The 22,946-nt window shown below is 40.8% G+C and overlaps 1 pseudogene across 1 annotated transcript in view; it reads right to left on the bottom strand.

The window, feature by feature from the left end:
- The window catches only part of LOC146854205 (solute carrier family 23 member 1-like), a 260,981-nt pseudogene that overhangs the window by 120,642 nt on the left and 117,393 nt on the right, over positions 1 to 22,946 (bottom strand). Inside the window, exons 6-7 of the transcript XR_014980995.1 lie at positions 11,541 to 11,697; positions 8,957 to 9,210 (exon numbers count right to left, since the gene is read on the bottom strand). The product of XR_014980995.1 is annotated as a solute carrier family 23 member 1-like (transcript). The remainder of the gene's footprint in view (positions 1 to 8,956; positions 9,211 to 11,540; positions 11,698 to 22,946) is intronic.

Genomic DNA, 22,946 nt, shown 5'->3' with positions numbered 1-22,946 from the left:
CATGGTATTTATCAGAAAAAATATTAATTAATAGTATTTGCTGTTTTTTGTAGAATCCAAATGTCTACATCCATGCAGGATGGTGAGTAAATATCAAAAATTATTTGTGTGCATGCATATCACCAATTTAGATCAGTCAGCTATTGGTCAATGCTTTGGTGTCCTTGTTTCCACATGCCTATGAAGAACGAAAAAACTTCTCAAAACAGAAGAGACACCGAGTATCACACAACAGCACAGGAGCAGGCAGCGAAGATATTGAGGGAAGCCCTCCACTGGTCGCGGGACCCGAGCAGAAGGGAAGTCAACAGCAGTAAAGTAAGTCTGGTGTCCGAAAAACAATTACAGACACCAACAGGTTCCCGAGCTTAAGAAGGCTAGCTCCTTATTTCCGGGTTGTCCTTTGCACCGCTCACCGAAACCGGGACACGCAGCTGCAATCATGACACCCTCCAGCATCTGGTGCCATCTACTAGTATTAGCCAAGTTAGCTGCCTCATTATTGATAGATAGAGCACATTTGTTGTAAAATCTATCAATCAAGATGGCAGCACAAGGGCATGGTCGTGATAACGGCATCAGGGAAAAAACAAATATCATAATAATGGTATTGCCATGGGCAGTATTATTGCAGGATTCATGCTGGACCAATGAGAATTTCAGCCATGTTTTCGTACTAGTGTAGGATGTATTTCACCTGTTAAAACAAAATGCAGGGACAGCAAAAGGATTTTTACCTTAGACTAAATGGTTTTGCAAAGGTGTAGATGTTACAGTGACTTTTTTGTTCATCTAAAGTCCTGTAAGTTCATTCACTTATCTTTTTGCCACAAACAAACCCTACATGCACCCTTCCTCGACTCGGACACGTCTGTAACCTGCAAACTCACAGAGCAAACATTCCCTGATAATGTACTGACAACTTCGAAAATATACTCTCTGGACCCCAAAAGGTTTCACTATCTCTGCCAGGGGGCTCATATATACATTGAATAAAGTGGGGCTCAGGGAGAACCCCTGTGGGACCCCATATCACAGGGGCACATGATCAGAGAAGGTTTCGTCTTCAAAAGCTTGCAAGGACCTGTCCTCCATAAAGGATTGCAGCCACTTTAAAGCTCCTTCCCTCACTCCCATCTCCCTGAGTCTCTGGATGAGAAGCTAATGGTTAACTGTGTCGAATGGCTGCACTGGGATCCAATAGAAAGATCACAATACAGCCTCCGCCATCTAAAACCTTGTTCAGGTCTAAATCTGGTCTGTGAGGGATGTAGACAATTGTGACTTTCCAGAAATACATAGAGAACTGAATTGACATACTTCTCTGCAGCCTTACTGATTCCAGGCACTAATGATATAGGACAGTAGTTCCCCAGCATCTCTGGGTCCAGATTGGGCTTTTTTAATAGTGCTTATAACATCACACGTTTCCATGGTGGGGGGGACAAGTCCCATCAGAAATGAGGCATTAATCAGTTCCAGAATAACTGGGGACACTGTGTCAGAGACTTGCTTTAAAATGGCCGGGTGGACTGGATCTATTGAAGAGCCAGATTTTAATCGGTCAAGAACCTTCAAGTGATATCAGGAAGCAGGCTTTATTTATTTATTTATTTGAGGTATTTGTAGAGCGCAGCATTCATCCCAAGGGATATCAAGGCGCTTAATGAGAAAGGGCTGCTGAGGTTTGGACCGGGGGTTTATTATTTGGGGAAGAGATGAGTTTTGAGTTTTTGCCTGAATACAAGGAGGTTCGTGGTGTGTCTCAGATCCGCCGGTAGTTCATTCCAGCGTTTGGCCGCCAAATGCGAGAAGGCTCGTCCTCCTGTTCTTGTTTTGTAGATACGCCTGGGTTTTGCTAGGGCTGAATTAGTGGATCTTAAGTTTCGGTTTGGAATGTAAAATTCAATTTTCCCTTGCAGGATAGTAGGGCCTGTTTTATGGAGGGTTTTGTGCGCATGACAGAGTAGTTTGAATGTGGCGCGCTGGCGCATCGGCAGCCAGTGGAGTTGTTTTAAGCATGCCGATGCTGAGTCCCTTTTGCCTTTGTGGAGATGCAGCATTTTAACTCAGTTTTATGTACAGTAGCAATGCCACCACCTCTGCCTGAAATCCGTTCCTGCCTCAGAATAGCATTCCCCGAGGAGAGCCCCTGACCGAGGTCAGGATCTGCCTCACTATTCAGCCAAGTTTCTGTTAAAAACAGAACATCAGGAGACTCTTCTTCCAGGAGTAGCCGAATTTCTGCCGAGTGTTTGGGAATAGAACGGCAGTTAAGTAAGAACATTTTAAGAGTATACTGAGAAGATTTAGCATGTGGAGAAGAACAGAATTTAAAAGAACAGTGGGGGCAGTGGTTAGTATGGCAGGCAACATAGAAGGAGAGCACTTACTCAGAGTTGACCCTCTGATCTGCAGTGTATGTATAAGTTTCTTTATAAAAACCGGCAGGGCATATGGCCCCTGGTCCCGGTCGGGCATTAACGGGCTCGCCATAAGCGCTTTCGGCATGCCAGGGGCACGCCTGCTGCACGGTCGCGTCAGCCGCCCTTTTTGCAGTCGGGCGTTATCACGACCATGCCCTTGTGCTGCCATCTTGATTGATAGATTTTACAACAAATGTGCTCTATCTATCAATAATGAGGCAGCTAACTTGGCTAATACTAGTAGATGGCACCAGATGCTGGAGGGTGTCATGATTGCAGCTGCGTGTCCCGGTTTCGGTGAGCGGTGCAAAGGACAACCCGGAAATAAGGAGCTAGCCTTCTTAAGCTCGGGAACCTGTTGGTGTCTGTAATTGTTTTTCGGACACCAGACTTACTTTACTGCTGTTGACTTCCCTTCTGCTCAGGTCCCGCGACCAGTGGAGGGCTTCCCTCAATATCTTCGCTGCCTGCTCCTGTACCACCAGACATATAAGTCTGAGAAGCCTCCAAATAAGGATCTTCTTTCGTGCGCACCCATGACGCACAGACCGACACCTCACACAAAGTAACCACCAACTCATGGGTAAAACCAGACAGGTAAGTCTAAGAAGCCTCAAAATAAAGAGCCTTCTTGCGTGCACACCCATAACGCACAGACCAACACCTCACATGAGGTAACCACTACTCAATGGTAAACCAGACAAGTAAATCGGAGAAGCCTCAAATTAAAGAGTCTTCTAACGTGCGTACTCGTGACACACAGACTAACACCTCGCACGAGTTAACCACTAACTCAATGGTAAACCAGACAAGTAAGACTGAGAAGCCTCAAATTAAAGAGTCTTCTAACGTGCGTACTCGTGACACACAGACTAACACCTCGCACGAGGTAACCACTAACTCAATGGTAAACCAGACAAGTAAGTCTGAGAAGCCTCAAATTAAAGAGTCTTCTAACGTGCGTACTCGTGACACACAGACTAACACCTCGCACAAGGCAAAGTTTAATAAAAACATACACTAACAAGACCAGATACACTACTCTCTCTTTCTCCCTGTTATTCATACAAACACACAACCAGGACAACCATCATCAACACCAGCTCACAGGACTTGGAACACAAAATACCTCCCCTACAACACCCATTTACGCACTACAGTGCAGTTACATTTGCAGGACTTAGAAGGTATGACAAACACCCCCCTCTTCTGCATAAACCAAGGACTTAGGACACATATAATGCTTCAACTGCACACACCTAACAGCATATACTGGTGATGACATACGCCAGACAACATTCACTAAAATATTCTTGAAAGAGCATAGTAAAACTTCATAAGCATGGAAAACAAAACCAAAGCATAAGGATGGCGTTAAACATTACAGCAAAAGCATAGACTTCACATCAGAGAAAATTACAAACAGTCAAAATGACCGGTGAGCGACTTTTCACCCGAGAATCACAAGTGCCTTGCATGATAGCGAAGCAAAAGGGAACCTTCCATCTGACTCTGCCTTTCCCTTGGTAACCGTGAAACAGACACCGACTGAGCATTAAGCAAGTTCCTCCAATATCGCGTTGCCAGAATAAAAAAAATAAAAAATAAAAAATCCAAAATGGTGGCACGTAGGCAATAGCGCGTCGGGTGGCTCATGGCACGTCGTCGCATGCAGGCGATGGAACGCATCGACCGCGCTCGTCGAAGAAGATTCCATGGAAACCTCACCGCTCACTGCGAACAGGTACTTCTGCGCGCGCTATTCAGGGCACGAACGTTGTTTTCAAACTCCAACGCCACAGCCAACCGATGAATTAAAGTGACGCTTGAAAACACTTGAAAATAGGATTGTAGAAATACTTCCTCTGTTCAGTAAATCCATCACTCCTCCTTTCAGACACCCACCGGTTTGTTGTATAAATACACACTTCAGTTGTCTTGGTACACTGTAGGACATGCATCCAATAAATCCAATGTACTTCGAGGAATGTACTTCGAGTAGCGGCACGTCGGTTCTCTCCTCCAAGCCCCACCAGCAACACAAGGAAGGTGTGGGGAAACAATCATGCGCCAGCCCGCCCAGACCACAAATGGGTTCAAACAGGCTCCATTACACTCAAATATTCCCCACTGGGAGACACATCCAAGGCTTTAAACTCCAATCCTGGCGCTTACCTCCACACGCAGGCAATTGGCAAAGGAAATAGATATCCAGGTCACTAATGCTCTCCCTCAGCAGGTTACAGCAGGCCAATACAGGGACAATGTAGTAGGAACTGGCATCTTGAGTTGTGGGCGACCTTTGACAGGGCACAAAAGAAAATATTCAGCTGCCTGCGTGCTGAAGCCCAGGTTAACCAGACTTAGCAGCGCCTCTGAAAGTACCCCACATAGTCGTGTTAACCTACATGCTCTGAACAGGGGAAGAGCTTGTGGCATTACAGCCTGGTGGGGAATATGCAAAGTGCGCATGACTACTTGACTGGCCGAAACTGCTGGTCAAGCAGTCATGTGCACTTAGGGGCACATTTACTAGTAGAGTGGCGAAGCGTGTCATTAAGCCAAGAAGGCTAACAACACGCTCCGTCACTTTAAAAACACAGGGCTGCACCATGTAAAAATATGTTACAGCCCTGAGTTCCCCCCTGTGCTGGCACCAAATTTAGCTGCCTAGTGCCAACGCAGGCACTCTTGCACCATAGTGCAAGGGTGTCTGCGTGACAGGGGAAGATTGTTTATGTGCAGGAAGGAGTACCTTCCTGCACATAAACAATCTTTAAATGGTGTTTTGTAACTTGTATATGTGCTGCTTAATGCAGCACACATAGAAGTTGCAAAAAGTCATTTTTTTATTTTAAATGATTGTTTATGTGCAGGAAGGGACACCTTTCTGCACATAAACAATCAATGGCCTTTTGCTGTTTTTAAATGTACTGCACAACAAAGCACACATAGGAACCACAAAAACAAGGAGAAATGAAACATTTCTCCTTGTTGCACCTGTTTAAGACCAGGTTTTCCCTGGACCTAATTTTGGCTCTGTCCTTGTAAATATGGGGCAGTGTCAAAATCAATGGGTGTTACAGTGGAATGCCCACCACAACACCCACGGTTAACCCCTTTCACACTAAGTTTAGCGTGAAAGGGGGCTTTATTTACAACGCAGCTATGGGGCTTAACGCAGCCTTGTAAATAGGGCGAAGCCCATATCGCCACAGGAACATAACTAAAAGTGACGTTCCTGTGGCAATAGGGGCTTGTAAATATGCCTCTTAGGATTCACAGTCCACTCAGACCCTGAGCCATCAGATCCGCCCTACCCCACCCTAACCTAACCAGCAGCAACCAAAAATAAAACGATAACCTTGTTATTATTGTTGTATTTTTGCCACTTTCACTGCTCTAAGAGCGGAGGAGCCTCCACTGCAACTGGGCCTTTTAAAATGCGCACCCTTTGCTCACAAGTGGCAGGCATGTACTTATTGCAAGCTTTTCCACCCTTTGCACATCCTGTTGGTGTCGTACAGAGAAAAAAAGTCACCACTGTCGTCTTAATCCTTATTAAACAACAGGACACTGCTGAGTGGCTATATGTTGGATCTAGGTCTGGAAGGACCACCTTAGATCCTAAGAAACTTTCAGTTTGTTGTGGAAGGCGGACGGGACCAGGCGTGGAGACACCAGAATCCAACACAGCTCTTAAAGAAGTACCTTTTTTTCAGATTTTGATGCAGCCTTAAGAACACTATGTTGGGATTCACACGATCAGGTCCCCGGGTAGCAAAGTGCCAACCAGGGGTCACCCCTGCAACGCCTGCTGACCCCCAAATGATGTACAGGTGTAAGATGTAAGTTATGCCATACATCGGAGCCATCAGCGCCACCCTCGCTCAGGGCACTTTCTCAGTCCCCATGAAAACTAGCCAAACCCTCCAGTTATTAACAACCTCACCTCAACCCAGACATACTCAGCAACTACTAGTGTTTCCTTCCTCCGAAATATAACATAGAGATGGATTTCAAACTCTGAACATGTCTAGACCAATGCCACCTCCATTAAGCCTATATTTTCGAAATGACGTTATTGTGCAACAAAGAGACTGTCACAAATCAAGCAAAGGATGATTTAACACATGTGTATGTAACAAGTGTACCCCTCTGTGTTCATCTTGCCTAACCTCTTCATCGTCTTCGCCACAGTGGGGGCTGAGGGAAGTGTGCTTGACTAGTTATCTTCCTTCCTCAAGGATGACCACAAGTGCATCCCAGTGGGCATATTCAGATCCTGCTCCCTTTTAGTCATGTGGAGGCCATGAAAGGAGACATCCTTCTGGATGGCAGACAGTCTGGGCCCGATTCACAAAGGTAAACTTAGACTTAAGTGTAAGCTTACTAATGTTTGGTATTCAGAAAGGTAAGTTAGCACTTGTTACTTTACTACTAGCAAACGTAGTAGCAGTACTTAAATAGTGGTACGTTTACTAGTAGTAGCTTACCTTTGTGAATACCAAAAAGTAGTAAACTTACACTTAAGTCTAAGTTTATATTTGTGAATTGGGCACTCAATGACTGTATCGTCTAGAATTCATCTGGTATTAGTTATACAGGATGCCTTTCTTCCATGGAGGCAAGTAGCAGGCTGACTATTCCGGTCCCTGTTCCTTTTCATCTACCTATGCCGTTTAATCAACGTGATACATATACGTATAACAAGCAGAGACAAATTCATAGAAAGGAGAATTAACACATTTCTTCTGTTACAATGAAATTATCAGATTGTTATAACTGTTCTTCCCCACACTGTTTTTCTTGCATTAATATTTGGCTTCATGCTCTATTTAAACTAGTTTCTCTTGATTTGTAAGTTAGACGTAAGGCCTTCTGATACCTCTTTGGACTACTTCACAATGTAAAAAGGGCAAAATAACCTAAAAAATAAGTAAAGAAAAACTTTACTATTCTGTAGTAAATATGCTGGAGTAACAATAGATCCTTTTCTGGCAATTGAAGTCCTTTATCTGTGCCACTGGAGAAAGCCAAGGCAGGTCCGACATCTGCTACATGGGTGATTACCTGAGCCTCCTGTCTTGAAAGCACACTTCATATTTTTACTAGGTAACCACTAGAATGTGTGCCAGAATCTTGATTGCAATATGTGCCTTGATGCATTGTAAATGTTCTTTGTGTGATATGCGAGAACCTTTTCTGTAGTGAGATCTACATCTGATCAGTGAAATTATTGTGAGCTACTGAAGGCTTACCAACTCGCGCATTGTTACCAGACACCTTCACACCCAGCTCCATTGATTTTAAGCCTAATGTCAATAGAACTAGATACTATAGTTTGAAAAAAATACTTTGACTAGGGGCTCTATGACTGGACTGCCATGTGTGTCAGCGAGAGTGTAGTCTTTGGGGATGTATGAACATGTGTGCCTATGAATCGGATAAATGTGTATGGGTGACTGAGAGCCTATGTTGTATGTACTTAGGCACTGCAATAACTTTCGTCATATGTTACATGTATAATAAAAACATATAACCATTTTTTTATATTGGGAGAAATGTAAAGTGCAGAAAACGTTCTGCAAAAATGTTCATTATTTGGAACGTTTTTCTGCACTTTAAATTTCTCCCACTTAAAATAATGGCTGCATTTTTCAGTTATAAATATGGCACCGTGTCTGTCAGCCACTGGGAGCAAGATGCCTGCTGTGTGTAAAGGCAAAACTTTGGAATGGGAAAAAATTTAACTGAAGCATTATCTTTTTGTTTATTTGGATTTCACATAACCCATCATTTAAATGTTATCCCCTTTCCAAGTGTCACATTTACAAACACCAGGCCTCATGTTCCCAGTGGCCTGTAGACTAGGTCCTATTTTTATAACAGACAAATACAGTTATTTGCTTAATTAGGAAGAATTTAAAGTGAAGAAACATGCTTCATAAAACTTTAAGGTGTAATTGGCTTAATTGAAATTTGAGAAAAACGTTAAGACTTAATGTTTTATAGAAATATTTTTCTTCAGTTTAATTTTCTTCCATTTAAAAACAAGGACTGTCTTTTTCAGTTAAAATATGGCACTAACAGCAGGCGTTCTTCTCCCAGGAAGGACGCCTCCTGTTAGTAGATGTGACACTTTGAAATGGGAGAAAATTAAAATGAAGAGTTAACTTAATCATTAAGGTAACTTTTCATTTTAATTTTCTACCTTCTAAAAGCATTCAGAAAGATTATTTTGTTCTCACACTCCCATATCGAGTTGACTATGATTTTTATTAAAGAGTTAAATACTAATTCTTCACCTATATGCCCTGGGTCATAAATCTGACTGAGTCCTGCTCATTATCAATCCCTGATGAAAATAAAGTAAAATAAACACAGACTTCCCTTAACCCTAAAGGAAAATGTGACCCTGTGCTTTAAAAATGAACTTAAGGCTGTGAGCTAATCTGGCATGGAACTATTGGGAGCTCAACTGGTTGGAGACACCTGTAGGATTCACAGACATATAATACATTTCTCACCTTGGTAATGCCCAAAGCACCAATGTTTGCTCCTAATGAGGCTGTGCCATTTCCAGAGCCCCAGAGTCCTGTGAATAAGAGGCCGATGCCCTCCACGGCAATCCCTCGGTTAACGGCCTGCCTTGGAGGAGGTGGTGCCCCAGCCAGCCGGGCACAGGAGTGATAGTCGCCTATGGAATCCACCATGGATGCAATCACTCCAGCCAACATGCCAAATATTCCACCCACGTTGATGGTGGGTCTTCCCCACTGGCCTAGAAAAGAAAATTGTAAAATATAGATCAAAGATTTGCAAAGTATTTTCTTGACAAACAACAGGTTCTCTTGCCCAGTGCTACCAGCTTAAATAATGGATACACAGGGTGCAAAGACTCGGAAAACTTTACAAACGTTCAATGTTTAGCAGTGCTTCATAAAAATGCAGATTTAAATAACTTTACAGCGCACAGTAGCGCTCCAAACATATGAGAACAGAATCACTTGACGGTAAGTGATGCATACTACTGTACATCTTAATAGGTTGTCCTTAAGAAGATGTATTAGAAGACCTTGTAGCTCCTGGAAAATGAGAGCAGGCATGTTGTGTTCTGTTCCTGTATAGCGCGTCTAGTCGCATGCTCTCAAGTCATGATAATCTGGATCATGAGGCTTTATCACATGTAGAGGGATTGATTAAAGTCAGGAAATGACAGGCCTGGAGCAAGTTTTTCTTGAATCAGTTAATGCTAAGAAATCAAGCAACAGCAAAGAGCTTCAATTTAATAGTGCAAAAGGTACTGTAAGGTCTCTATAGTAATATCGAATGGTAAGCTGCTAAAACAGTGGCATATATTTTAAATTGGCAATAACCTGCTTTGCATGAAAGCATGTTCTTTGTAAAGCAGGGTATTTCTGTTTGACCTGCTGCATGGCCCTCCTGTGGAGCAAGGCTGGGAGAGTCTATTGCTCAAGGGAAGACATTAATACAGACCTACGGTATACACTCTTTCTATGCCGTAGGAGGTCCTATGGATTCTCTCTGGTGCAGAACCCTTGCCATGCTAGAGAGTCCTCAGGCACAGATCCAAACAATTGGAGCAAGAACACCTAGAAGACTTTACTAAGTTGACCTCTCCACTCAGCCATTGTTGGGGACCCATGAAGACTGATGCAGTCAGGGTATGCTCTGGTACTCAGGGGTATCCTCAGCCACCTCTCAAAAATTGCAGAGGCACCCCTTTAGACCCTAAAAGAGCACCAGGTGGCAGAGGCACTCAAAGTGTTCAGCACAATTTAGATACTCTTGTGCAGCATGGCCAACTGGGCCAGGAGCCTGAGATGTAGCTCATGCTTTTGGTTTGGAAAAATGATTTAGAATATTTGACAATATTTCAAATCCAATGTGTTCTGGCTGTTCTAGCAAGATCAGATGTTTGGAAAAACAGGAAATAATGCTACAGGATGAGAGCTCAGCATTCTGTGTCAATTGAATGAGTAGGTTCACAAGATAAACTGTTTGCTGCAAATAGCTCAGAAACGAAACTTTTATTTGGGCATCATCAGGAGTACCTACCTGAACAAAATGCACAAGTGCCTAATTTTCAGCAGATAGAAAATGCAAAATTGGCACGTCTGATTTTTTGCTTTTGCAAAATTCGCTTTTTTGTTTCTCCTCAAAGAAAATATTTACCCTCTGTATAAACGTTTTCTCCTACACCTCCTCTACAATTTGTGGTGTTTTCTCCCCACTCCCACCATGAAACTGGCTTATTCCTGCCCTTGTCAGGAGTACATTTACAAGCCTTTCCATAGTGGTTAAAGCAGCTGCAAACCATAGGTGAAAATCTACATAGTATCAATATACAGCTACTTTTGCTGGAAGCACCACCCTGGAGCACTTAGGACATACCAAACCATAAACTTGTGATTGTGTACATTTAACATACTGACGGAAGCTTCATATTTCATATTCCATTTGCAAAGCTGAAATACGCACAATCTTCCTTTTGTGATTCATGATTGGTATTTTGCCCTCACCAATGGCATCGTAGTGTCCCAAATGGCTTTAAAAAATCATCCCTTCAGTGTTTTCTGCTAAACTCTATTTGAACACGTTTTTCAATATATCATTTTGGCACTATAGTGATTCACCCCCTTGCATTATATAATATACTATTATTATTTTTTTCCGGAGTTTTATATAGTCCGAAGCTGACTCAAAGGTATCGTGTATCAGAGCGCTTTACATGTGCACCAGTTGCAATGCTAACACAAGGACACATTCATTTTTGTTAGGCACGGGGAGATTAAGTGATTTGCTCAGAATCATAGGATGTTGGGCGTCATTGCCAAGACTCAAACCTGGTTCCCCAGATTTGAGATCGACCGCCCTAGCTGTTAGGCTACATCCCTAGCCAAGCATCTTTTAGAGCAATTTTATGCCAACTCGAGTAGTGGGAACCCTTATAAGAGAATGTGTTTTTACAAACATCTTTAAAGTTATTCCATCCCATGACAGACTTCCAGTTAGCTGACATGATATTTTTGAAAAATAAGACATTTTAATATTTAGACCTTAGGGGTCTGTGACCACACCAGACATTACCTGGATAAGGGAAGCGGAACCATGGTGCATCAGAGACAGCTTTCCCTTTCACGTCCGTCCGAGCCAAGTAGCCATAGCTCTTAGGGTCTGAAGGAAGGACATTGGTCACTGTCAAGATGTAGCACACGAGCCAAGAGATGCAGATCCCCAAAAGCATCTGTCCAATCAGAAATAAGAAACACATTAGTACAACCACTCAAGCGTTGGGCACTAGTTCAATAACGTCTAGGCTGATTGACTGCATCCAAGAAAGATCTGTTCCGAAGACAAGAAGGGGTTGGGGACTGATATCATCACTTCTAGAGAGTGACCATAAAGACTGATTGATTAATTAAGTAATTTGTTTGTTTTACAGAGCACAAACCTCACACCTGAGGGAGTTCAACAGATTAAAGTGAGACAGTATAAGTGAAGAACACTCATGCAAGAGGACCATTGGTTCTGCATAACAGAAGCTATAAAAATACTTTACAGATGTTTGCAAAGTTTTATGGTAGTGAAATAAATGCATTAATATGTTACAGTCAGTATGAATTCAGAATATATTTGGGAAGGTGCACTAGTGTGTACAAGTTCAAGTTTTGTGAATGAATGAAGAGGAGAGAGGGCACCATTCGCCCACATCATAAAGCACTGTCATGAATAGAGGAAGGACATGGGGGGCCTTCTCAGGCTACCTTTAGACAGAGAGCAAGAGAAAGAAAGAGTGAGAGCCTGTGTGAGTAAGTAGAAGAAGGAGACCGAGAGCTAGTGTGTGACAGAGAAAAAGGAAAAAAGAAAGATGGGAGAAATAGAGAATAGATAGAAAGCGTAAGTAAGGATGAGAGACACCGTAACCAACAGATTACACCATGCGCCACCCCATCCCACCACACTAATTACAATATACCACATTACACTTCTGAGCACCACACTGCACCATAGCAAATCCTCATCATACCTCACACTTCTACAGTTCACCAAAACCTGCAACATCATTGTTCAATAAAACATTGTTTTTCATACACCATGCACTCTATCATAACACCAAACATTGCCACCACATCATCCAACATATCACAACATGACAACACATGAGCACATTTTCCTGGGGGTATAGGTAGGAACACCAGCTATAGACCATGAAGGAAGACATACCCATCATTTTCAACACCACGCACAATAAGTGAGAGTCATTGAAACAAACATTCCATCCATTGGCCCAACATTGATTCCACAGCCTCACACTAAACTGCAAAGGTGAGCCAGCGGTATCATGCTTAGGAATTGTACCTGAGGCAGATCCTCTAAAATACATTCACATGTGCAGAGAACAGCATGAGAGTCAAACATATATGATGTGTGATTTTGGGTAAAGAACACATGGTACACATAGGTATATCAGGCGATCACCTTGAACTATTGCTTGCATTGATGTAAAGTCCATAAGGCCAGATTCCATCTTGAGCAGGCTGAGCTTCCATTTTCTCTATTTTTGAAGAATCATCAACATGTCTACCTTTGACACAGATGTTGTCTGTCCTTATCTTTCCAAGAAAATGTGAAAGTGTCAAATCGCTCAATGACATCAATAAGAACACCGAATGTGACATTAGTCTGGGACAAGTGCCTCGTTATCGCTATCTCGAGTCAGACAAGAACAATGACATAAACAGTGTAGTACATTATTTGTTTATCAGAATGCGTCTAAAACTCACATCTTGATGCACATAGGTTATGTCTCACATTCCTATGATCATGTTAGAAATTCCCATCGTAGATAAAATACACTATAAGAGGGTTGCCACTTGAGAACTTGTCAGGAGAGACTCTTGACCCCTTATTATCATGCAAAATACTGCCAAAAGCGATCGTGATCTCCGGAATGCAGAGATGCTGCCCCATCATGCTTTATGCTGAAAGCTGTTACCAAGCTTACTTCCCCTAAGGAGTGGAAGACTGCATCACATGAAATGGCTGCCAATGGCTGCCAATAATATAATCGAATTGCCTAGTTTAAGCAACCAAGAAAACATGTGTCATCTGGTGAGGAATGGCATGTTAACTCGCACTAGAATTGTTGGGAAACTAACTTGCCAGTGTTGCAGATTTTGCCAGAAGCAACTCCTTACACTATTGTTTTAAAGGGAGTTCCAAAGTTGCGACCAGCTCAAGGGGAAGGACATGATCAACTTGTTAATAAGGTTAAACACTGGTTTAAAAACAGACTTGTAGATTAGAAGACCTTGCATGCAGATATTAATATGCTTAGGAGAGTGGTATGGGTTGGTAATGACCCCAAGTGGGACCCCAATGACTAGGCTGTTAATTTTCGTCATGAGATGACTGTTAGATCCCTTTTCACGAGGCTCAATCATATTGGGTGAGAGGTTTGATGGATAGAAGCTGTCCCATTGGGCATTTTGTTTTACAAACTAAGGCTAAATGAAACACTATCATCATGGAAGTGCAACAAGAGTCCTTCCTTTGCCTCAGAATTTCTCCATCCCAACCTCAAATAAGTTTGCAGACCTGGCCCAATATGAAGTAACAAACTGACAATCCAGTTCCCTGTCCTCATGGCCTGATTCAGAAACTATGGTAACAGGTGTAGAGCTACCTTCACGTTGTAGTGGGTATGTATTTAATTATGACACTCCACGTGTTTCCACCAGCTCCCCAAGACATGAAGCAATTGATACCAGGGCGGCAACAGTAAGTACATGCAAACGCAGTTTACCTAAACTTCTTGGAAAAATTGCTAGTTGGAACCTAAATTGATAATGTAGAATGGCTGAAGGTTCTAAACATGTATGACATTATCTATTGCATAGAAACTTGGGCTTTACAGCCATATTATGTAGAGGGTTATGCAACTTTTTTCACTTGTGCTGTCCCGGCCAAGTCTGGAATAGTTCAAGGAGTTTTGATAACTTTTGTGTCAGCATTGTGTTCCATGGGAAAAAAAATACACTGATTTTTATAATAATATTTTAATGCTAACAATTTGGATATTGTCAACACACCTTATAGGGAACTGAAGAGTTATGATAATAAATGTAATAACCATGGTTCCATCGTTTGGATGGGGGACTTAAACACTTGACTGGAATTATTCAGGTAGTGTTGTATGTGGTTTAACTAATTATAGTAAGGAGGCATTCATGCATTTTGTACATACCTTTTATGGGGCGATACTTAGTCAATTAATCGTAAAACATGGTTTGCAGTTTGCGCTTGATTCTTTTTCAGGTACACTATTCATCACCCCTACGTATGTAGGGAGGGACCACAATAGTGTCATTGATTTTATACTATTCTCTCTTGACAAACTTAAAAATATTTACAAGTATAATGTCACAGAAAAATACAGTTAGTGACCACAATATAGTTTTTTAATTCATATGGTAATATTTTTCACCTCAGGTTGTAGGCTTTCCGCCATTCATCGTCGGTTTCAATTCCGACTGGCTAATTATGTTACAGCCGGTTGGAATTGAAACCAGCCGGTCATTACGGCTGGCATCTGACGGGCTCCAGGAGCACATCTGCCGGTTGGAAACCGGCCAGTAATCCAAATGGAAGACGTTTCCGCCTTCTGGATTATGATGCACAGTTTCCGGCAGGGTTTCCATGCCGGCCTTTCCCTCATGGAAACCCTGTCAGAAAACATGTTTACGGGCCCCTAGCAGGGCCCCCTTCTGTTTTTGGCCTCCGGTTGGGGACCGATGGGGCCCAGAGGTGCCCCCTTGTTGATCCCTGCACCTGGTGTGCCTGCCACGGGGTACAGGGATGAACACAGACTCCCATTCTCCTATGGGACCTTGTGTAAATGCCGGTTTACAGCAGTAAGACCACCTCCCATAGAGGAATGGGTGTATGCGACCGCACCATGTGTGGTCGCATCATGATTAGGCGGTCGGTTGATCCAGTTTCCGCAACGGTGTTGGGTGTACACAAGTCTGCCCCACATCAAATTAAGTCCCCTAATCTTTAATTATTGGAGATGGCATCTGGGTAGGGCCAATACTGATTACATTTATTTTATGCACTTTAGTATGACAGAGCAAGAAAACACTTATGATAGAGAGGTTTGTGTTTCCTTGAATTCTAGCACTAATTGCATTTTAATGTGGAAAAATATTTATAAAAGTGAAATACTGTTTTTTTAAATTCTATCTGTTTTTAAATTTGATTGTGATTGTATTTATTATACCTTTTATGGCCTACATGTGGCCACATTAAGTTTCTTTGACTAACTGACTCACACTTGTAATACATTTATTTCAGAAACTTCAATTATGTCACAACTACTTACAATAGAAAACATCATGGAATACTATTTAAAATTTGGGAGTACCAGTAAATCATCCAATTAAAATTTAAATAATTAATATATAACACAGGATTCTGCAAACCCTGTAATAAATACCTGCACCCAGTCGCCTATTATAAAGAAATGACATAGCCCCTCACCTTTAACAACTTAGTACAGTCGAGTTTTGATGTCAAAATCCCTGCTACCAGAGCCAGCAGCTGAGGGGAAAGTTAGGTCAGGGCACAGAGTATAATTAAAGCCGCTGTTTAAAGAAAATGAACTGAAACACTGCTTTTCTTTCTTCTGCTCTGTTTTTCTTGCTATACAGTAACAAGCAGGAAGGAGATAATTATGGCAAAATGTTGATTTGTTGCACTCTGTAGGTAGTTATACAAAAGATTATTTTTTTTAAACAGACTTGTATCAAACCAATTCAAATATATTTAGCAACAAATGATTAACAGCTTTTCTGATGTGTTTAATTTTGCACTAGAGATGAAATTTTTATTTTCCATGTTTACAAACATGTTCTTGCTTTCAAATTAACCCCTTCGCCGCGGGGCAAATTCTGCCGCGGTGCGAGAGGGGGCGGGGTTGGGTGTGGCACTCCCGTACTCAGGACGGCCCCGGCCGTCATAAATCACGGTGGGCGTGTGCTCATGACGGCCGGGAGCCGTCCGAACTAAGCCCACTAATTAATTCTCTTGCATAGGCAGGGAATTATTACCGCATGGGCGAAGCGGCAACGTTCGGACGGCTCCAGGCTGTCATGAGCACACGCTTACTGTGACTCATGATGGCTGGGAGCCGTCATGAGCACTCAAGGAGTTGAAGAGCTACACACCAAGGATTTAAATGGCTTATGAGAAAGGTGATGGTGTGACCAGGTACTATAAGGAATAAAGTGCCACCTGTGGTACATGATAAGGATATTGCAAGTCACCTCAGAGTCCATATCCTTATAAAGGAAGTAGGCCTTAGGCTGCGTTCCTCTCTATGGGCATGGAAGTCTTCAGGAACTTGCAATATCCTTATATTGTATGAGGAGGTCCTTTATCCCATATATAATTATTTATATCATTATTTTATATTGGAAGGTTCTGTAGAAAATACAAAGCATCAAGATATTCAGCATTTTCAATTCATAGATGTCAGAAGCATGTGAACTAAAATGCCATAGAATTTTCTTCTTTTACTAATTTATGAACGATGAATTGCAAGAAAAGTAAAACATGCCAAAGCCATGCTTATATCGTCCCTCTCGCCACCCAAGAACCTAATTCAGACTCAGTTGCATCCTGGAAATAAAAGAATAATCTGATGAGGTATCCGATATTGAAGCATACAATAAAATAACAATGAAATGTTCAGCAAAAAGGGCTAAGAGAGAATGTATGTGCTCTAGAGGGGTCTGATTTTATAGTGACGCCCGCTTGTGAGACTGTCCTGGAGAAAAACGTCTATTTGTTGGTGCTGAGAGACATATGCCTTCAAGCATTTATAAGTACACAAAACAGTGGTTCACTGTAGACCTATTTATAACAATACACTTCCTCGAACATGCCATGCAAATTTTCCTAATTACATTTTCATTATTTTCATGAGCAGTCCCCTGATTAAGTTATCTGATTTCCCTTTACACAACAAAATTGTATTACGTACTTTTTTCTTTTTGGTTGATTTTTGCAATTACGTTAATTTCCATTTTCTTTGCAACAGTAACTTTAATATGTTTCGTAGTAGAAGGAATTTGCAACCCATGATTTAGGAATGGCTCTATTAATAAGCCTACAGTGAACCACTGTTTTGTGTTATGTACTTCCTTCCTGTCTGGCTCAAGCCTGAAGGCTGGTTCTGGCTCAGCTTGAGGTCCCATTGGAACCTATAACCCATAATGGGATGAGCTTAAATGTGGGTTTTGGTTGCCACCCTCGCTCTACCCTAATGCACAAAGAGGTAAAAACAAAGCATTAACATTCAAGGTAAAGAGAAATGACAAATAGGTATTCATATAGGGGCTGATTTGCCTGATATAATTGCTGCTTCCTGGCTTAACCAAAATGTGTGATCTTAGGCAAATATATTCTTTCACCGATCCTCCTTTTTCTTCATTATCGCATACGAAAGCACTTTGAAAAAACAGGCATTCAGACTACTAGCTGTACCAAAACCTATTGTGTTTGATTTAATACATTATAATGTTGCTATATCTGTAGGAATCAGGCCCAGTGCAGGGTTCACAAGACAACTGTCTTGCCTCTTAGTTCATTAATGGCACTGTCACCCTGGTGAGGGTGGGGGCAGGAATCACGCAAAAATTCATGCTTAAAAACCACTTTTTAATTTTCAAAATGTTAAACTTTTATTCATGCAAGACTAAAAGGCACAGTTATCATTTTGTTTCATATATCAATATAACAAATAGAGTCCACATAGTATGCATTATTTGTCACCTTCTATGTATATTACAAGAATCTGTTTACCTGAACGATTTTTATATATATATAGTTACAATATTCAGTGTCATTTGCATTTGGCTATTCCAATTCCTAAGTTAGAAGAGGCAGTTCATAGTCATCTCCTCTATATGTGTTCCAGCTCCTCCATTTCTTTATCCATTTTTTGGGACATCCACTGTGAATATATACAGTCTATTCCACTTTCATGGCCGTGTCCATATCCCTGCACCATTCCACAAATGTGGGGGCGGTTGTCCCATCCCAGTGTCTGGCAATATTCCTCTTAGCTAGCATAATACCCAGGGTAGCCCATGTCTGTAATGTTGAATTCAGGTCTGTCGCATCCCAGATATTGAGTAAACAGCATTTGGGCTCTGTAGGGACTAGGTTTCCACTCACACTCATGATAAGTGACAGAACTGATTCCCAGTATGACGCCACTACAGGGCATGTCCATATAGTATGAAAAAATGTGTCAACCTCTCCACATTGTCGCAGGCAGAGCGGGGTATCCGCCCTCCTGATGCTACAGAGGGTAGTTCTGGTATAGTAAATTCTATGGAAGATCTTGAGTTGTACATGACGCAATTTAGATGCGATCTCCACCTCTCTAGGGGACGCCAGCGCCTCCAGCCAATCCGTATTGTCTAACTCTCCCAGGTCTGCCTGCCATTTGTCTTTCAGCTTCTGTACCGGATCTGGCATGTTATTAATGATTTTTCGATAGGTCATAGAAATTGCTTTTTTGTCCATGTGATCCTTTGGTAGACTATCTTCTAGTGGGGAGGCCTCAGGTGGGGTGGTGTCAGGGGGAATTACTGCTTCAATGGCATGCTTGATTTGTCGGTAACGGAAATGCTCCGTGGATGCCATTTTGTACTTCGTTTGGAGCTGTGTAAATGTGATAATTTTACCCCGTACCCAGCGGTCGCCCACCCTGGATATTCCAATAAGGTCCCAGTGGTTAAAACCTTTACTTTTTTCCAATCGTCCCAGCCTGTCCGTGACCCAGAGGGGTGTTGCTTGCGTTAGTATGTTATGCCACCCTAACTTTTTTTGCACAATAGTCCAGACCTGGAGTGTGTGATTTGTGGGGCCCATTAGGGTCCGGGTCTTATTATAGAGCACCCGGTGGGGCACCGTCTCACCCAGCTGCAACCTGTCAAGGGTATAGGCGGGGTCCTTGTGGGGGAGATGAATCCAGTGGTTAATCACTATGAGCTGAGAGGCCCAGTAATATGTCTGTATTTGAAAACTACTTTTTATAAGTTCTTCTCAGTGCCGTGCTGTAATATGACGTATTGATGTCAAATGTTCCACATGCTGAAGAAATAAACGTAATGTTTTTTTCTGAAGAGACGTAATCATATTTAACCTGATGTTTGTTGAATGATTTACATGGAAAACATTTTCAGGGCTCGGCTTTGCATGGGCTCCTAGAGCCCAGCCAGACCCGTGGCTCGTATTGGCTCTCCTTGTTAATTTGTTGGCTCGCCCACCTCTACTGTAAGGTAGTGTATTTATAATTTAGCAATTCAGAATAATACAGCCATATTTACGAAGCAAATGACACATATATGAAGGTTGTGTGAAGTTCTTCTACACTAGCAGGAGACAATATTAAACATGTATCTAGTACTGTGTTTTAATTAGGGATAACACTAATACAAGACACATTAGGTATGAAAAGATGATAATTATATCTCCAAGACATTGGCAAACGCGCATGAACTCTGCAGTGTATGGGTCCAATATATATGGATGTGGTATTTGAAGAAGTGCCTGTACTAAGATTACCCATTTAAAGTGTACTGTATTAAATAAGGGAGAAATAGGCTGTAGTCTCAGTTTACAGATTGAGCAGTTTGTGCAGTGTTGGAACAAAATATTTATGCCACAATATTGGAACACATAAATATCGGAAAAAAATACTGTGATGCAAAAATATTGCAGTCTAGAATATCATTCTGGGATGGAGCAACCCTTTGTTGTCCTGTTACGCAAGCTACACTGTAATACTATGGTGAAAATATGTTATGGCAACGATGATGAGAGAACAGAACCAATTGTTTCGAGGACGGGGGTTCGCCAGGGCTGTATATCGTTTTTTTCATTTCTCGTTTATACAAAGGGCTTAGAAGCCCATCTATCGCAAAAGGGAAAAGGGTCTAGACTGCCCAAAAATCATCCAAAACTTTGTCACAACATTACTTTATGCCGACAACGCTGTCCTTCTTGCAAGGGTAGCCATGAACCTGGAAATATCCATAGATGCATATGTAGACTTTTTCTTTATGTCTTCGCTAGACATAAAAGTGAACCACAAAGAGTTGTTTGTTATGTTGTGTGGCCACAATTTAACAAAGTCTAGATCCTTTACTGTACAGGACAATCGGGTCAAGAAAGTTCAGAATTTTTCTTACCTAGGGACTCTTTTCCACAGAGGCACTGTTTCATTTTGTAGCAAAATTAGGTCCCAAGCCTATCAAATGTAATTGATTGCTAATTATGTAAATAGTTTAATACTGATTTATTTAAGGTATATTTTAGTTGTGGGTTGCTGGGCGTGTAGGGAAATCGGTTTAGAAGTAAATTAAATGTATTTTAATGTAATGCTATTTTCTAATTAATTTGTATTTGATTATTAATTATGTATCTTACTTATTTATTAATTATTGTGTAATTGTCGAAATGTTTTATTTATTTTAATACGTACTTTAGTTTTATATGTTTATTAAATATGTATTGTTAATGCTGAGTAATTTTTGTTAGGTGAGTAGGCCGCTAAGAAAATAATATATCATATTTACATCAATTGATATTTATATGTAATTTTTTAATTAGTAATTAATTATGCATTATGTTTTTATATGTATATATTTTGTAAGTAAACAAGTGTTTGTGGATTTTTGTTCCTGAGATGATATTTGTTACTTACATTTATTTTGTTTTGTATGTATTAATTGCATTTAAATAAATGCGCAGTGATTTGATGAGTGTTTTTTTTAAGTTAGTGAAGTTGATATTATATGTCCTTTTTTTCCTTTTGTAACTTATATGTTAACGATTTTTGTAATAAATACATATATTTATTTTTGTATGCTGTAATTTAATAATTTTTTGAAGAAAGTTAGTAGAAGTTGCATTCATGTATGCAATTCTTTTTAGGCCAAACACTTTCCCTACTGTTGCTTAGACTGGAGTGGGAATAGCAAATTTAAGCCGCCTAAGTCCAACGCTGTCCCTAATGCTGTTTAGACTGGAGTGGGAATAGTAAATATAACTCCAAAGTTCAGCCCTTTCTCTATTGTTGTTTAGACTGCAGTGGAAATCGTAAATCTAAATAGTAACCTCTTCCAAAACTTTCTCTACTATTTGCATAAACTAGAGTGGGAATAGTATATCTAATATCGGTTAAATAGATTTGATATTATTGTTTGTTGTTTTATATGTTATATAATTTGTTTTTATTTTTCATATTTTCTTATGTGAATAGTATTGATAGTAAATGTGCTTTTTGGGATTTTACTTTTTAAATGTATTTTGTTATTGAATTGTTTACACTGTTTATGCTGTTTTTTACTTGTGTGTGTGTGTAGACATATATATATACACACACACACACACACATATATATAATATATATAAAAATACAGATGCTTTTTATAGTAGTAAATGTAACAATTACTAATATTAAATTAATAGAATGTAAAATAAATATTACTACTTTAAACTCTCTCTCCACATATATACATATACACACACACACACACACACACACAACACTTTGTGAAGACTAGACCATGTGATAGTTTGCTGGTGTATGCAGAAGCTGTTGTTTAATTAAGTGAAATAAGTCTTCAGCCATAGTCTGTTTCCTACTCACTGTAACATATCAGACTAGGTTGAACTTTTAAAAGGCCTATTTCCTTAGGAAGAATAACAAACCTTTTTAAGTAGAGCACTTCAGTTGAAACCAGGCCATGAACAGAATCCCTACTGATTCAGCCAAGGGAAAAGGAAAGTGGACAATAGACAGGCATCTATTACAGTGTTGGCACCAGAAAGGATTATTCATTGGATCCTAGTCAGATGGGATAGAACATACACCTAGCCTCCAACTATGGGGTGGCATCATCACCAATGGCTGTTTGTAAGCGAATAGATTCTAAGTGCTACCTTAGATATAACTTGTTGGAATGGGATATGATGAAACCTTTTTTTGCAAGGATCAAGAGAGATTCAGTGACTTTTGAAGTTGAGTGTCAAAAGATTAACCTTGAGATTTCAAGGGTGGATAATGGAAAAGTCAACCCTGAACAAGAGGAGATTAAAAAAGGGAGTATCCAAATGAGAAATAGGCTGAAGCATAAAAAAGAGAGGCACAGAAAATTGCATTTTTAAATGGAAAGACAGTCTCACATGCTTTTTTAAAACTAATATAGTTTCATAGATAAGTCTCAAAATCTTTGTAAAAGCTTGGCAACACAATCAACCTTGCACCATTGATTTCTCCTTTTTTATTGGCACTATATACATATTTTTTTACTTTGAGTCATAGACTCCTCACGATAGAGACATTGGCACTTAATGACTACTGTGCCTTTATAAACAGCAGTGGCCCTCTCTGATCTTGAATTATAGAAAGTT

The sequence above is a fragment of the Triturus cristatus genome, chromosome 4_1, assembly GCF_964204655.1.
Source record: "Triturus cristatus chromosome 4_1, aTriCri1.1, whole genome shotgun sequence".
NCBI classification, from domain to species: Eukaryota; Metazoa; Chordata; class Amphibia; order Caudata; family Salamandridae; genus Triturus; species Triturus cristatus.
Note: the sequence above shows the minus strand (reverse complement) of the source record. Positions and strands in the feature narration are given on the sequence as shown.